This window comes from Macrobrachium rosenbergii, chromosome 14, assembly GCF_040412425.1.
Source record: "Macrobrachium rosenbergii isolate ZJJX-2024 chromosome 14, ASM4041242v1, whole genome shotgun sequence".
Lineage (NCBI taxonomy): Eukaryota > Metazoa > Arthropoda > Malacostraca > Decapoda > Palaemonidae > Macrobrachium > Macrobrachium rosenbergii.
Window position 1 is genome coordinate 16,008,435 of NC_089754.1, and position 19,247 is coordinate 16,027,681.

Consider the following 19,247-nt stretch of genomic DNA (forward strand, 5'->3'; position numbering starts at 1 on the left):
TACTACTGGTTGAGCATAACAGTTCATCAATTGTGGTCTCTTAGGATATTTGTGCATTCTACTCAACTTCTGAGTTCAGAAGTACCAGTGTTTGTTAAAGTCTATGGACATTTCAACGTAAGGATAAATACTTTCATTCAAGGTCTTGAAGGGCCCACTCCCTATCTGGACATCGTAATTTATAGTGATACTTAAAAGAATGTGTTATCTGTTTACATAGATTGTTCCAGTAATGAATCGACGTTGCTCTAAATGTTAACTTGGCTAAAAGTTATTTTGGACAGGCTACTGTCACTTACTCAAAGCAGCTTAGTCTACATTCCTTTAGACCCATAAAGGCTAAAGTGAGTCTAAGATATATTCATATTTACCAAACCTGCCGAGCAATGCTTCACTGCTTTTGTTGCTGATGAGGTTTTATGGTATTTTGTTGTAACATTTGGGTATTTTCATATTTATGGCACTTGTTTTCTCCTGATTTCACTCTACCTGTTGGGAGGTGGCTTATGAATATTGTCAGGGTGGTTAGAACTGGTTTCTTATTCTCTTTCACGGTTTACTGTTTACCAGTTAGGAACAATATACTGTACAGGACGTTAGGGGAATTTATTGTCTAATGGTGTGTGGCGACAAGGCAATGGATGCATATTTGTAAGTTTATTCATTTTTATGTTTGTGCTAAAATGTTATATAATTTATTTTTAGTATTCTGAGTTGTAGGGAGTAGTAAAATTGCTTAATATTTTTGTCAATATTCTGAAGGAACTATACCGTATAAATTTTTTATTTCGTTTAACAACTGTTTTAGTTCTCAACTTTAGTACTAAATATGCAGTTTTGATGTATTTTGTGTTAGTGTGCTTGGCGATTACTACTAAGTTATAATTTTGTTCTTTAAATTTTTGATTCATCACACACTCCACCGTTAATACAAGATACGTGCCTAAAATAGTTATGAAATTGTCTATTGTTTATGTTGTTGTAAACTCCACACTTAGTAAAGATCAAACTCAAGACTTGGGGGATCGTTATCAGGGTGAAGAGGTTAGTGAAAGTTGGACATAATTAAAAGCTATCAGGGTGAAGGGGTTAGTGGAAGTTGGACATAGTGAAAAGCTATCAGGGTGAAGGGTTAGTTGGAGTGAAAAGCTATCAGTTGGACGTAATGAAAAGCTATCAGGGTGAAGGGGTTAGTGGACGTAATGAAAAGCTATCAGGGTGAAGTTGGACGTAATGAAAAGCTATCAGGGTGAAGGGGTTAGTGGAAGTTGGACGTAATGAAAAGCTATCAGGGTGAAGGGGTTAGTGGAAGTTGGACGTAATGAAAAGCTATCAGGGTGAGGTGAAGGGGCTAGTGGAAGTTGGACGTAATGAAAAGCTATCAGGGTGAAGAGGTTAGTGGAAGTTGGACATACTGAAAAGCCATCAGGGTGAAGGGGTTAGTGGAAGTTGGACATAATGAAAAGCTATCAGGGTGAAGGGGCTAGTGGAAGTTGGACATAATGAAAAGCTATCAGGGTGAAGGGGCTAGTGGACGTTGGACATAATGAAAATCAGGGTGAAGGGGTTAGTGGAAGTTGGACAAATGAAAAGCTATCAGTGAAGAGGTTAGTGGAAGTTGGACATAATGAAAAGCTATCAGGGTTAGTTAGTGGAAGTTGGACATACTGAAAAGCTATCAGGGTGAAGGGGTTAGTGGAAGTTGGACATAATGAAAAGCTATCAGGGTGAAGAGGTTAGTGGAAGTTGGACATAATGAAAAGCTATCAGGGTGAAGGGGTTAGTGGAAGTTGGACATAATGAAAGTTGAAGGAAAAGCTTCAGTGGGAAGTTGGACATAATGAAAAGCTATCAGGGTGAAGGGGTTAGTGGAAGTTGCACATAATGAAAAGCTATCAGGGTGAAGGGGTTAGTGGAAGAACACAACAGATGGGTGGAAGTTGGACAAAAGCTATCAGGTGAAGGGGTTAGTGGAAGTTGGACATAATGAAAAGCTATGCAGGGTGAACACAACAGTGTTCTATGGCTGAAACAGCTTGTGGATGAGGAATATATGAAAGAATATATCATAAAAGAATTTTCACTAGCAGCTGCTGCCTGTGACCTAGAAGCTGAGGCAGTTCTGCAGAAAGATGAGGGTAGTACAGAACACACCTAAGCCTGCTTTTCGAAGCCTACTAAACACAAAGCAACTACGCCTCAGTAGAAAAGGAACAGGTATCCCTTGTGTTCACTTTGGAGCACTGCCGTTCATAATCACGAGAACTGTTTCCCTATTGAAGTACCTTCTGATCACAATCTTTCAATTCTTTACATAAAAGCATAACGAAAAATAAATGACCTATGATCCGGGCTGTAAGGTTGGATGAGTTCACTCTAAACATTAACAACATCAGATACCAGAACATCCCCTCCCATTGCCTGTTAAGGACTGATTAAATCCAGACAATCTTGAGGATAATTTTAGGTTAAGGACAAATTTCTACCTGCGACTCCGCTTGTTTAAAGGTTTTCAAAGAGAATAAAGGGTGTGCTCTTTGATAATAATTTCCCTCAAACTCATGTGAAAACTACCTCAAAGCTAGAGGTGTTGAGTCACATCTTCACAACGTGCTTGTACATTATGAAATTTTTGGTAGTCGTTTTTCCTGAAAGATTTAGTTGTCTACGGATGTGTTTCAGCTAATGTTGTCTTACTTGATTTCTTCCTGAGAGCCAACGCATAAAAATAATTAAACAGGCTTGTATTTTATTATTTCGTTAAAATTTATGTCGTAAAATAATGTTCTGAAAATCTCTTCTTCGATCTACAATAAAAAAGTATAATTCTAACATTTGACCCAGTTTTTGAAGACGCCATTTTTTGATGAATGCACCTACCTACCATTAATGGACGAAAGTTTGAGAAATTTTTAATTTATTTTCTTTCCTGGAATTTGGCAGCGTAATAAGATTTTACAATTTTGACGTATATGACAAGACATTATTTTTATGCAATATGCGATTGTACAATTAAATTCCATCGGGTTACGGGATGCAAAATTAACGAGGAAGTCGGATCATCCAGGGGATTTTGTATATCCGAGTTACTGGATCATAGTGTCCGTACAGTTCAGGAGAGTTAGAGAATTCATGAATGACGAGAAAGTTGGATCATCCAGAGAATTTTCATATTCAATAAAAATCAACAAACAGAACAAGAGTACCGGAACACAATGCTAGAAAGCAGTCTTTAACAGAGCATCAGGACATTACCAAATATAGCTACATTTTTTCTCACAATAAAGATGGAAAGGATACCACCCATTCACATGCATGCATATAAAGAGAGAGAGAGAGAGAGAGAGAGAGAGAGAGAGAGAGAGAGAGAGAGAGAGAGAGAGAGAGAGAGAGAGAGAATGGTACAATAATATACATGATTGTTTTGACGAAATTTGTTAATGAAAAGGAACTGAAAAATATTACCTAACTACATATTACAAAGGATTGTGATCATGCAAAGGTAAGCATATTACCACTGAAGATAGCAGAAAATCGGAAAAGAATGGTCTTCCTATCATCTGCATTCGGTTATTTCAGGAATGTGAATATACTTGCGTGTCAAGGGCAAAAATTAAAGTATATATCTCTCTTGCCAACTAATGTCAAAGACGATTCATTATTATTTTTAGGAGTAGCAGCTATACCTGGTTAACTAATCGCTACATTTTTAACTCAGGATAATTTGGTATTTAACTCAAGACAAGCAGATACTTAAAAATATTTCATATCCATAATCTCTATCACGAACATGTTGGCAATCTTTAAAATATTTACCTCCATTTTAATTACGTTTCTAAAATATACCATAATTAGTAATCTCTCTCTCTCTCTCTCTCTCTCTCTCTACCTGTGTGGATCTTTTTAAAGACTTTATCAAACAGACTAGGATACGTCACATTACTCGATCCTCGAACCTCGAACCTCAATCCTCCATAAGTTCGGTCCAGGTAGCATACCGACAGAGGTCTATTGATCTGGTACCCAGAGGGAAATCGCCATTAGCAGAGGAAAACCGCCCCCTGATCTAAAGACCAGGTGCGGGATCACGATCCTTTGAACTGACCCTTTGGTAGCAGACTATTGCAGCACTTGTCTGCCATGAGACAACAATTACGGAAAAAATAAATGAACTATCAATGTATTTCGCTGGTATTATCATAAAAAAAGAACAGTTACTACTACCACTACTGCTACTACTACTGCATATAAATTAAAGAACATTTACTACTACTACTACTGCTACTACTACTACTACTACTACTACTACTACTACTACTACTACTAAGAGATTCAGAGCCGATGAAACACGGTTTTTCGGCGACACCTTTTTATCAAAGCATCGGATAAAGGTGAAAGTTGGCAAGTGTATATTTTTATAACCCTACCTAATTTTTTCAAGTATTATTTAGTACCTAAGTTCGATAGTTTTGATAATTTATAGAGTGAAAATGAAGTCGCCGATGCCGGAACCGAGAAAATCACAGAAAACTATCCTAAAACCATTCGTGAAGTAACCAAATGACGTCATGAGGCTCCGCCCATCCAATAAGGTAGGCAGCAAGCAAGATCCACTAACAGGATAACGGCCAGCAGGATATGGAATTGTCCCAGCGGTTGCAAGACTGCATTTGTGCTACGGCTTGCCACTTTGTATACAAGCGAGAAGGCCCGTGGCAAGATTTACTATGGCGTGGATAGGGGTAATTATTTATTTAACCATAGTGGATAAGGATTAGTTTTTATTTTACGTGGCTAAGAACCAACTGGTTACCCCAACGGAACCTACAGTGTTGTGAGTATCCGAACTGACGAGAAATGAATTTCTATCAAACAATCACAGACAATGTCCAATGAGAGCGTGGAACCAGTCATCATTGACATCGTTAGCGACGATGAGGACAGGGATGATGACCTCTTCCTCGAGAGTGACGATGAAGACATTTTGTAAAAAAATTATGTATAGTCTTGGACGTTTTATTTGTACATCAAAAACATATTTATTAAAACACAATGATTATAACAATATGTTCCTCATTCAAACTGTTTTCAAAATATTTTTCTTTTCATGCATATCAATATAAATCGTGTTACATTCGATTGATATTAAGTAAATAATGGCTTGCCCTAAAAATCTTGACTCCTACCATTACCTTTTATTTGCAATACACAAGCGCTGTTTAGGTGATGTATGACAAATTAAAAAAAAAAAAAAATAGCAATGGGTTACATTAACTGAAATAAAATAATGGCGTTCAACTTTACACCTCTAACAAATGAGGGAAATGAGGTATCACTGTTTTCATTTGAATTTTACTTCTAGTGACCGCTCCTGATTTTGCAAATAGAAGGCTGTAGTGTCGAAGCCTGAGGTAAAACAAAACAAACGGTCTTTTTGTATTCCCGCCCTGAATAGATGTAGATCTAACAAATGAGCTATAGACTGGTTCATTATGGATGAATTACATACAGTGAATCATTTGTAAAGTAGAAACAATACGAATATCAAGAAAATGGAAGAATTCCAAGCTGACTACTTACTCCAAAATACTTCTGTGGAAGTTGCGATGAAACCCCCAGAAAATAGGAATATTATAATAATAATAATAGTAATAATAAAATTATTGAGAATGATAATGCAATCAAGGGAACGATGACAAATCCTGCTCGCCATCACTGATATCGCTGAAAATTATGTTGGGTACTAATATCCAAGGCCAAGAGAAAGAGAAAGGTCTGCTCACTTCCCCCAAAATTCCCCATGCAGGCTGAGCTTTATCTACCTCCTTATTCCGTCCACGGGTGAATTGCCGTAATGAGCAGGTACCTCTAAGATACGTCATCTCCTACGTAGTTACCCTAGGTGGGAGGCGACCCCACCCAACTGGGCAGACCTTTTCTTCCTTGGCCTTGCTAATATCAATTGGTGAATATGCCATCGGAAAGTGGGCAGAGCCGTAGTGAAGAGACGTTTTCCCCCACATGTAAACTGCTCTTCACTGTGGCTGGAGCCTCATGACGTCATAGGTAAACGTCACTACTGTGTTCAAAACCATTACCTACGATTACGATGGCTCTGGCATAGAAACATTTTTACTCTGGTAAGTACCAGAACTAATGAACAAAGGTACTAAATAATACATGCAAAAATTATGTAAGGTTATAAAATATACACTTGCTTTCACCTTTATCCGATGCTTTAATAAGAAGGTGTTGCCGAAAAACCGTGTTTCATCGGGCCTGAATCCCATAGTAGTACATATAAAAGAAAAACAGTAATAAAATTTTTAAGAGAGCACACGAAATGGGCAATGGTGTTTTATTAAGTCTTCGTTCTGGGCTCATGGGAAATTCGTGGGGAAAATTCAGACGATCCAGGAAGAGGGTAGCAAAGAAAACCTTTGCAGATGACGGGTGAAACAGATGCGCATACTACAGGAACTAATATGTGGACCTCGATACGCTTTTATTGTGGGAGGAAGTGGCCTTCAGTCTGCTGAACAACTGACAAAGGAAAAGGCAGATTCTTTCTTTTGCCGTATAAAATAATTACAGAATAGGTACCTTTACAATTGGAATATGTCGTCCATTTTACAACTGAAATAAAATGCATCGAGATGGTCGCAGCTTAGCTAAGTTAACTTGGAGTCATAAAATATATGAAAAACAGAGAGAATGCTCCATAAATATGAGAACGATACTGCAAAGCAAACCGAGATAATCATGATGGTGATGCACAGCATTTGTTCATTACCTGAAAAGAGAACTTTTGATTTCTAAAATGTGCATTGGAGAATTTTTTTTTTCCAAGAGAAGTGCCAAAAGTTTAAAATAGCCTGAAAATGAAAATCAGACAGACAAATATGTTCAATTTAACTTTCATAACCCAAACCAACGGATTATCCAGCAAAAATCGTCAAAGTCGGACAAATTTGAATTTTCAAAGCTACGCATAAAGACTCAGTCACTATTCGCTTGCCGTGAACGTAAACAACCCAACCCTCTCAGTAGAATGCTGAGAAACGTAAGTAGCTGTTACACCATCAACAACTAATACACGCAGGTAAGTTGTTTCCTTCTTTGTAGTGAAAGCAGAAGGATAGTCAAGAATTTAATATGCTCTGTACTCACCAGTCACCACTGTTTCAAAGCTGAAGATCATGTGTGACCAAGCCAATATTTAACACGAGAAAACATTTCGACATATGATCACATGCCCTCAGTCTCTATTTTTCTTATTCTAGTAAACATGATAGCACTATCGGGCACAGGGGCAATAAGAAAAAAAAAATTATCTTAAACAATAATGCGTCCAAAGCCAGATTAGTGGAAAATATAAGAGAATTTACTGCATCGTTTCCCTTTTCTCTCTCGCTTTTAATTGCATGTGTAAATTTCTTAGGCCCGGAGAATTCCTCTTAAAGGCATTGAATAGGAGGGAAAAGGAGGAAAGGTAGGCTCTCGCTCTCCCTTGCCAGTCATTGTTTTCATTATACATCCCCAATGGAAAATAATGCTGGAACCGTGGGCGGAGCGCGACTCGGGTATTGTCTAAAATATCCTTGGTTAAATTGCGTGGCTTCATTACCATAACCATATTTCAGCCTCTTTTAACCAGTGAATTTAGTTTGTGATAATGAATTCCACAGATGGTATTTTGCTCTCTGGAACTATTTGTTGTTTGGACCATCGCTCTCGTTTCGACTGCTTTTTCGAATACAAAATTTTTGCAGCTAAAACTTGAAATTCCTTGTCTAAAAGTTTCTCAGCAGCTGGGAAAGGAAACCCCTTTGCATGCAAGCAAGTTATTTTTGCTGGCTAAAGGGGAAATATTTATATCGCCCGTGTAATGAAAAAAGTAGAATCAATCAAGACAATTCTACTCGTAGTGAAACTGCCATTTGTACATGTCTAAAGATTTTAGAAACATGATAAAATCTGACTCAAAGCGAAAAACGAAGGAAGCAGCATTGGGTTACAACGGCATGGAGCTATATAGCAAGGTAGGACTACTCATGAATCGTGAACCGAAGGAATCACCAATAGGTATTACGAGATTTTTAGTTTTCTGTAAAAGAAAACTATTGTGCCGGCTTTGTCTGTCCGTCCGCCCTCAGCTCTTAAGAACTACTGAGGCTAGAGGGCTGCGAATTGATATGGTGATCATCCACCCTCCAATCATCAAACATACCAAACTGCAGTCCTCTAGCCTCAGCAGTTTTTGTTTTATTTAAAGTTAAAGTTAGCCATAATCGTACTTCTGGCAGAGCTATAGGTATCAACAACATAGGCCACCACCGGACCGTGGCTGAGTTTCATGAGCCGCGACTAAGAGTTTTATGGGCCGTGGCAGAGGGCACCATCGGACAGAAAACTCGATTGGGCCTTTTTTACTTGTTTTATACTAAAATTACTAAGGTGAGCACTTTAACTCGTTTATGACTGTGTTTTTGAATGGATATACACCTCACTTATAACAATACCCAGTATTTCTAACAACACCAGCCTAAAAGGCAGGCTTAAAAGGCGAATTGCCAGACCCTCCAAAGGGGACAATGCTTTGATCAAGAATTCCCAGTGTGACTGACTTTAGGGTTGAATGGCGTTAGAGCAACCGTGGTCTTCGACGATGCCATTCTAGCTAAAATGGAATTAATAGAATTATTTATGCAAAACTGTTGTTTAATGAAACATAAATATCAAGGAAATTGTTTCTAACTAAACTTCATCCAATTACATACCTGTAAGTGAAAAGAAGAAACAAAACGGTGGATATATTGAAATAATATTTCCCTTGGTGAAGGACTAAAAGAATGGGAGTATGAGAGGAAAGGGATCACAAGGTAGGCGGAGGACATTAGGCGGAATGAGATAAAGAAGCTGACGCTAGAGTGAGCAAGGGAGAGATTCTGGCTACCCTTTCAACTCGAATCAAAATCGACGGCCTCTGGCGTCCCAAAAGCCCTTTGATCTTTAGGCTCGGCATAATGGCAAGAACAAGCCCGTCTTTCTTGTCCTTGTTCTACTTTCCTTTGGGAGAAAAGAGAATTAAGAAAAGATAACTGGTAGCAGACTACGAGAGAGGAGCGCGAGGGGGCCAGACCAAGAGGGTACCTCCGAATATTTTGGAAAGGAATAACTTAGAAGCCATAAAACGTAAGAAAATAATATTTCCGCCTGGACAAAATATTGCTTGGGCTAATTTATTATCATTGGATTAAAAGGAATTAAGACGGCGGTTAACATAATGTACATCCCTCGACGGCGCAACAGGGACATTGGCTCGATGGCCTAAATTTATCAAGAAACTCCCATATTCAATAAGCAAAAAGGAACAGCAACATCCAGAACATCACTCCCGATGTTTCCATCTTCTGCCCTGCCTTCGTTTATTCTCTTTATTCTCTCTCTCTCTCTCTCTCTCTCTTCTCTCTCTCTCTCTCTCTCTCTCTCTCTCTCTCTCTTTTATATATATATATATATATATATATATATATATATATATATATATATATATATATATATATATATATATATACTGTGTATATATATATATATATAATGTTAAATTACGTGTGTATATATATATATATATATATATATATATATATATATATATATATATATATATATAGTTATATTATGTATGTGTATATATATGTAATATATACATATATATATATACATTATATATATAAAATTTTTAATTCTATGTAGCTTTCTCTTTTATATTATTGTCTACCACCATTCTGTGAAAAACATTTTGAATCCTTATTTCATTTACCATTATCATCTTACACTGTTACTATCTTGTTATCCATATTTCTTCGAATATCGTTTTTTCATTATTGACTCTTATTTAACTTTCCACTTGGAATCCTTTACAGAATCCTGGAAAGTTTGCAAAACTTCTGTATGAAGTTGTTTCGACCACTTTCACTCACACAGCATACACACACACACACACATATATATCTATCTATCTATCTATCTATCTATCTATATATATATATATATATATATATATATATATATATATATATATATATATATATATATAAATATATATATATATATATACATATATATTGTACTCCACACAATTGCAATGGGTGTATTAAATATTGCTGAAGATTTTGTCCATGGGATAATACCTTATCATGAGTTTTGATTACCTATGACAGTAACAAGGGACAGAAAAGAAAATTTCCGTTTTCTTCTTTAAATGAACAGTCTTGAACAAGAAAATACAAAAAAAAAAATCTTTAAAAAGATGAGAATGAATTTTCAAGTTAGTTACCAATTTGTTGGCAATGACGGTACTATTACTTTTTCTACTGAAACGCACCTCAAAAACGACGGATGATTGATTAGGCCGCGAATGTTACCTCTGTATTTTGGCGCTCGTCCTACCCAAAAAATTTCTTCAAACCGTACTGGCTGTTCGATTGTTTGTGACGCCTCTCTTCCATAAAACAAAATTGCAGAAATGGGTAAGATCCCTCTCCTCTTTGATTTATTAAATGATGACGGTTGTGTTTGACAAATTTCATCTCCGTCGTTACGGATATGGAATACCCAACGCCAGATGCTTAAACGTAGTGTATTACAAGACCGGCTGCATAGCTGAAAGAATCTTTGCAATGCAGTGCTCCATGGAAGACATTAAGACGACGGCTAAGGGCCTTCTTCGAAAGAAAATGAGGTTCTAGACGAGTTAGGAGGCAGAATAGGATTCCAATTATGTCCCGGTAGAAGTTATTGAGGTGCGACTCTTTTGCAGTCCCAGCTAATTTTGCCACTTCCTTTGGGTGACTGGATGGACCACGACAACCACTGATCTCCACATTTTGCCTAGGCACGCACGCCAACAGCCACAGTTCGAATGTCGTTTCGAAGATTATATACCATGAGCAGTAATGCTCGATGGAGGAATTTACACACACACACACACACACTATATATATATATATATATATATATATATATATATATATATATATATATATATATATATATATATATATATATATATGAATATAGAGCCAGTTTTAAAGTTTTGCATCTAAAAATAATAATCCCTCTAAAGGAGAGACACCTTAAGGTGTAATCCTTGGGTTTGTTGCCTTTGAATTTGGTACTGACCTGCTAGTCACATGACCATTGACCCCAAGACAACTCAGGGGCCAGCGAAGTCAGGGATTCATTGTCTGTCATCCACCCTGGTACTGACCAGACCCAACATAACGAGTTCGTTGATCAGGGCAAATGCATGTTTATATTTGCATTTTCATGAATACTCGTTCAATCAGTCAAATAATTTACATTTACTATCGTAACATAAGTCAATGCAAATCTTCAAATCATACAATATTGTAACTACTGATAATAATATTAAACTAATTGAAAAAATATTACTCGCCAGTTTTAGAGAAAATGTTCAGCTTTGGAACCCCTTGAACTAAGGAATACAAGAATGATATTTGACTGAAAAAAACTGGGAAAGAAGAGGCTTGCTCAAAGACTGAGGGGAGGCTTATCATCCCGGACACTAAAAGACGATCGACTACACTAACAGTAAACTAGAACGATTGTTTAGGGAATAAATAGCGCGTTTCCTTGAACCCAAAGGGAAAACCAATTGTGTTTGACTCTCAAGTAAGTGCTTAAATGTCCAGTGATCATCACTGTACTAAAAACATAACTGCTGTACTGCAGAATATAAAAATGCTGGGAAAGGAAATATATTTTACTTCTTCAAGAGATCTAACAAAGCTGCGACTTAAGCAAAATGCCAATTTTTCATCTATAATTCATACCCCCTTTGTAAAAAAAAAAAAAAAAAAAAAAAAAAAAGAATGGTCCATATGGGTATGTCGACGTTAGAACTTTGGTAATAACTAAAATAACAGCAATTACCCGTAAAAAGACGAATTGTTACGCTAGCTAACAGAACGTTCACGATTTTCGAAGGTAAAAAGTAAAGTTGTTGGCATCGACGCTTGAAACGTTGAAATCAGGATTGGAGAATGCATTGGAGGGATGAAGGTGCTGAAATATTGGATCATTAATGAATTTCACATCTGAAAATAGAGGGAGAAGTATCAATGGGCTTACCTGTTACGATGATGGCTCCGCATTAGGGGTTAAGGACCACCATCAATGGTTCTCACTGAAAAATAAGGAAGAGAATATGAGTGATAATTACGGCTTCAAGAGAGAGAGAGAGAGAGAGAGAGAGAGAGAGAGAGAGAGAGAGAGAGAGAGAGAGAGAGAGAGAATTAATAATACGTTTAAACATAACTAACCTTAAGTATATTTTACACTAACATTTAATTAAAGGTCAAGCAAGCTGATGAGGATTCCGACAATAAGAAGAGAAAATATCTTCATAAAACTTATTGATTTCCAAAACAACTCCCCTGTAAGTGGAGCGTTTGATCGGTCTTTCAAGACGTCATAGTTGCATACACTAGTATTATCCAATACAAAAAAGTAAACTCCCTAAACAACACATGAATAACATAAAATTTGGACAGTTTTATCTATCTAGCAATTTATCTGTCAATCTAGATATATATGTATTTTTTCTCAGAATAAATATACAGAGGATATGTTTATATATATATATATATATATATATATATATATATATATATATATATATATATATATATATATATATTCCTGTATATTTATCCAGAAAAATGTATGTATATATACATATATATATACATACACACATATACTTTCGGTATTTATCATTGTGAGAAAATGATGAAACCAAAGCTGACTGCCTCGTGAGGGACTCAATGGTTCACATTCTGGGATACGAGAACAATATCACTTCCAGAATCATAATATATATATATATATATATATATATATATATATATATATATATATATATATATATATATATATACTACGACTGCGTTAGTGTAATAATTCACTAAGCCCGGCCGACCGATTCCTCGTCCGTCGCTGGTTCGATGGACTTATTATCAACTAAAAATTCCCCCTTCGGTAACATATGAAAATATATTATTTCCGAGAAATATAATATGTATATATATATATATATATATATATATATTGCATATATATATATATATATATATATATATATTTATATACTCTGTTTATTTATATATATATATATATATAATATATATATATATACATATAAACATATAAACATATGCATTTATACATAAAATTTATATATACATATATTTGTAGTATATATAATATATATATATAAACAATTTTGTATATTTCTCATTGTGAGACACCATTGTATTACATACATACATACATATGTACATAAATATTATATATATACACATGCATAAAATATATGTACATAAAATAAATATATTCATATATAAATAAAAAAATATATATTTATGCATATATATATATAACATATATATATATGTATATATATAGAGATATACTGACGTACTACAAATCACCAACAGGATACAATAGACCAGACAGAAAATACTGTTATTAGGCTACAGTAAGTGCACTAAGCTGGATATTTAACAAGAACATCAGTGCACAGGGCAGGTCTAGAGAGTCCTTACAAATATCAGATAAAATGAATGTAATCCAATTCGATGGTGACGTTTCAAAAAAACATACAATTAAAAACCGACGTATATGGCATTTTCATTAGAGATGTTACTTGCATCTGTTATTCGTGAAATTGAATTCTAAAAAATGTTATGTTACATGCATCTGTTATTCGTAAAACTGAATTAAAAAAAATGTTAAGGGCAATGAACATAACACGACACTGAAAAGAGGAAATTTACGGATGGCAACTAAAGTAACATCATTACCCTTCCATTTTTAACCAAACTCATCGTACTCTTCTGCTCAACATTTTCTCGTTCAGGAGATATGTGCTACAACTGCCGTCCCAAGATAATACTATTTTTTCTTCCAGAGGAAAAATTGGGGAAGCACATTACCATCCCTAATGTAAAGATAAGCTGGGACATTCCCATTCTTTCTAAGGGAGCAAAATGGAATAGGCTCAGTTTGTACTGCCTGTCCCATTCGCTCTTTGTGCTACTCTTGTGAATATATGAAACAACACAACCGAAATATAAAGGCCAAGTGATAGCTGAACCATATTCGACAGCCATTTGAATTCCATTAGCCGTTTGTGTGTTCCATCTCGACGCAAAATAAAGGAATAAAGGAGAATAATCTTTTGTTTTACTTGGGAAGTTATCTTAAACCTTGCTGAACAAAGTTCATTGTTATCTGTATAGTCATATGCTGTTACTGACATTAATGCAGAATAGCGACTCTAAAATACAGAATTTAACAATTGATCGCTGGATATTGATTAACAGTAACGCATGAGTCAGGTTAGGTAAGATATTTTCTACCTTGGAAGCCGTAACAACTGATCGCTGGATATTAATATGTATGAGTCAGGTTAGGTAAGATATTTTCTACCTTGGAAGCCGTATGTCAGCTATTCTCTTAAGATATACTACAAAATATAAGCAAGATTCCGTAACTTCGTTTCAAGTAACAATATAGAATTTGTCCTTAAATACTACAGCTTGGGTTTTACTTAAAATGACTCACATGCTCGTATAGTTACACTAAATATTCCACTAAAATCTAGGATTCTATCAAAATAAACCTGGGCTAAAAGTATTGCTACGTATTGTTGAATAAATAACAGAAGATCTAACAAGATAAATACATGCAATATCATATAATAAACCCATTCTTTCATACACCCATTCACTTACTAGTTCTTCAGGCCTCAACAACCCGGGGGACTGGAAGCCTCTAGTCTTACCTTGTAAATAAAGTGGACAAAAGCAGAGAAGAATTACATATAGGAAGTGAGACAAAACTGATAAAAAAGTTATAACATTTATCAAATATTGCATTATTTTTCACTGACAAGACTTCATCCGTCATTGTTCGTTTATTTCATAACTGCCCCAGAGAGAGAGAGAGAGAGAGAGAGAGAGAGAGAGAGAGAGAGAGAGAGAGAGAGAGAGAGAGAGAGAGAGAGAGAGAGATTTTCTGGAAAAATTAGCCACTGTTTATCAACATTGGAAGTATGTCGTGATCCTGAAATCATCATCCATCAACATCACTCTAATGAGGAGTTACACAGAGGACCAAAACTTCAAAAGACTCGTTTCCTGGGGATATTAGCGCGGGAAAAAAATATATGTTTATAAACTAACCAAACAGGTATAACCAACTTCCATCAACTCAATGACTGGTAAGCGTGCCGTCTATAAACGATAGGCTAATTACGGCAATCATTACAGAAGATTTTATAATACATTAATATAAAAAGTAGGTACTTTAAATGGTAAAATCTCATTATACCTTCCTTTCATTTCTCTCTGAGAAATAGAGCGCCAGTTGAACGTTTCGTATATTTGTTTAAGAAATGAAAGTTAGCTGTAGGTCCCGTTGCTAAGTAACCAGTTGGTTCTTAGCCACGTAAAATAAGTCTAATCCTTCGGGCCAGCCCTAGGAGAGCTGTTAATCAGCTCAGTGGTCTGGTAAAACTAAGGTACATTTACTTTTTTGGTTGTGTTGGCAGTAATTGAGACAATGGCTCCAGCGAGTGCATGTATGAGAAGGACAAAGTGTGACTGTGTCTAAGGTAGCCGAAAGGTGTAGAGATAGGTGGAATGTCGCTCTCGTAGTATCAAGACGAATCGTGAGACAGGTCAAAGATTACAGATGTGTTAGTTCAAGGATTGTATGGGTAAAGTTGAAATGTTTTCATAAAAGTAAGTTTGTGCCTTACTGGCTTTAGAAAGACTGAAAGTATGGTTGTACAAAGTGTCAGCGAAATAGATGGTATTGCAGGCAAGTATGAAGTTCCTGTAGTAAATATGAATGGTGAGATTCTTGTTGACATGTGTCTGAAAAGGGGTTTGATTGTCGGAAACAAGAAAAGTGTTCATGTACCTGGGAAGTGGGAAAAAGAGCGGAATTTGTCAAATTATGTAGCTGCAGAGAGCAAATGGAACTGGAAGTTTATCGAGGTAATGATAGGCAGAGAAGTGGCTGGAGATATATCTGATCATTATTTGGGTAGAGCAGAAGTTAAGATAAGATGGAAATTCAAGTAGGAAAGAAAGAAGTGAAAATATAGCTTTAAGGATAATGAAGATAAGTGAATTTGATAAGTAGGAAATAAGAACATAAAAGGAGTGTATAGATAAACTCTGGGCTGGAGTTAGAGACAAAAGTTGAAGGCATAAATAAAGTGTAAAATTACAGAATGGTGTCACAGAAGGAACACAAACACTTGGTGGTGATATCAGGAAATGAATGACTTAAAGCGAAAAAAGGAGACTGAGTTGCAACTGCAAGAGAGAGGAGAAGATCCCGTAGAGGAATATATGAGGATGGAAAGGTGGTAAGATGAAGGTGAGAGTGATAGACATAAAGAGGGCAAGGGAATATGTGAGCAAGGGTCTAGGGAGAATAAGGAAGTGCTCTAAAAAAGGAGTAAAAGCAGAGAGAAGGTTGAAGAGCAAATAAATCTCAGCAAGAATGAAGTGAAAGGAGACACTGCCTGAAAAGACTCTTTTAAGTTTTCCTAGCCCTGTTAAGTGAGTATTTTAACGATTTTTTGAACATGAAGATAGAAGAAAGGCAGAGCTGAATTATTAATGAGGAAAGAGCTAACTAAGTCTGCGAATGCTCATGGGTGTGAATGTTTAAGAAGTGATGAGGGCAAGTATAATTGTTACAGGGCGGCAGTTAAAATTGAGAGTGGATGACCAGGTTACATAAGGGGTCTAGATGAAGAAAACGTTCTAACAGAATGAGTAAGAAAAGCAATTTTCCCTTTGTACATGGATGGAGGTTAATCAAGAGACTACGAATTATGGGCCATTAGGCCTATGTTACTTAGTATACGGGGGGGGGCGTGTGGTAGAGTTTTAAATGAGAAAGTAAAACAGGCGGCAAAAGGTCTAAGGAAAGAACACTAGCTTTACACAAGGAAGTTTGTACATGAACCAGCTACGTGAATAGTTTGAAAGGAAAATTATATATGTGGCATTAATTAGTGTAAGAGCGAGATGTTGACAGCAATATATAGTTTTCTTAAAGGAAATGAATCTTGAGTTAAAATTTCTAAGCTGGCAAGCGAATAATATGGCAAAGCAAGGGTCTGCATAAATGTTCAATAGGTTTATGGATAAATGATGCAAGAATTCAAAGAAGGGACCAAAGGTGCAAAGTTGTGGAATAAGAAATGGGGCTTGAACTGGAGTGTGGAATGGTTGGCGTTTGCAGATGATATCCTGCAGATAGTGATAAGAACGGAGTGAGGAATGGTTGGCGTTTGCAGATGATATCCTGCAGATAGTGATAAGAACGGAGTGTGGAATGGTTGGCGTTTGCAGATGATATCCTGCAGATAGTGATAAGAACGGAGTGTGGAATGGTTGGCGTTTGCAGATGATATCCTGCAGATAGTGATAAGAAGCTTCAAAGAGTGGTAACGGAGTTGGAAAGTGTTTGCAAGATGCGAGGGTGGAAGTAAAGTGTGAGCAAGTGAGAGGTTATGAGTGTACATGGAAACTACGAAGATGGAAAGATGAAAGTTAGTATGGACATTGGAATAATAACAGCAACAGTTTTGCACAAGTATTCTTGAGTACATTTATAAGATTATGATATACTGAGAAAAGCATTAAGTCAAGGAACAGATGAAGCGGAGAACATAACAGGACGCGGGCAAGTGACCTGGACTGTCCTAAATGTTTATGGAAGCCACGGTGCAAATACATAAAGAGTGAATGTTGTATGTGAATGCAAGAAAACAGGTGCAAGTAAATACATAAACAGTGGAAGCTGAATGCAAATAAAAGAATAAAGGTGGAGGCTGTAGAAAAGAGTTGTTTGAAAAGTAGAAGTGGCATAAGAATTTAAAGGGTCAAAAAGATGGAGACAAACAAAATCAGTATAACGTTTAGCGTAGGTGAGAGTATCGAACATGAGTTTTAAGTTCTTAGGTCATCTGGAACAGATGGATAATCACACAATTCTGGAAAGATGCCAGTGTTCGGAAGTGTTAGTACAGAACAAAATTGGAGCTCTAGCCTTGGATGGTATGCACAGATGACATAAACAAGTAAAAAATGCGCTGAAGTTTCTTGAGCGCAATCGAGTTTTCTGCCCAGCGTATAATCAAGGCCACCGAAAATAAATCTACCTTTTGGTGGTCTCGGTATAATGCTGTATGAGCCGCGGCCCATGAATCTTTAACCACGGGCCTGTCCTATATCGTTGCAAGATGCACGATTATGGCTAACTTTAACCTTAAAAAATAAAAACTACTGAGGCTAGAGGCCTGCAATTTGGTGTTTGATGATTGGAGGGTGGATGATCAACATACCATTCTGCAGCCCTCTAGCCTCAGTAGTTTTTGAGATCTGAGAGCGGAGAGAAAAAGTGCGGACGGACAGACAAATATCCACCTCGACAGTTTTCTTTTGCAGAAAACTAAAAGGTACTGGAATACAGGGGCCTCAATATCCAGGAGGTGAATGGTGCAGCAGTTGTATGGGGGTTCGACACACTGCTAATTGTTATACTGTTTAGTTATGAGAAATGGCTAATTTTGTGAATATTTTCTCATCCACGATTCAGCATTCAAACTATGTCAGCATATGACAGTGATTATGTACTTTCTTATCTTGGAAACCACTGCTGGTTTCAATGGTTAACGACATATACACACACACACATGTATATATATATATATATATATATATATATATATATATATATATATATATATATATATATATATATATATATATATATATATATATATATATATATATATATATATATATATATATATATATATATATATATATATATATATAAATATATATATATTTAATATATATATATATATATATATATATATATATATATATATTATATATAAGTTAAGTGTGATATTTAATACCAATGAAAGATACAGACGTGGACTTTATAAGTGCGCGTTTATCTAAGAACATGCGTGCGTCCATGTGTTTGTGGATTAAACAGGTATGAAAGTTTGAGTGTCAATGGAATGTACTTAGTAATTGATGAGACAGTTCTCCTTCAAGGAAGTTAAGTGTGGATATTTAATACCAATGAAAGATACAGACTGAAGCTGTGCACATGAG

At 36.0% G+C, this 19,247-nt stretch overlaps 1 long non-coding RNA gene across 1 annotated transcript in view; it reads right to left on the minus strand.

The window, feature by feature from the left end:
• LOC136845734 (uncharacterized) overlaps positions 1-19,247 on the minus strand; it is a 522,167-nt gene that overhangs the window by 326,518 nt on the left and 176,402 nt on the right. The window contains exon 2 of the long non-coding RNA XR_010855231.1: positions 12,157-12,211. This is a non-coding gene — a long non-coding RNA (uncharacterized lncRNA). The remainder of the gene's footprint in view (positions 1-12,156; positions 12,212-19,247) is intronic.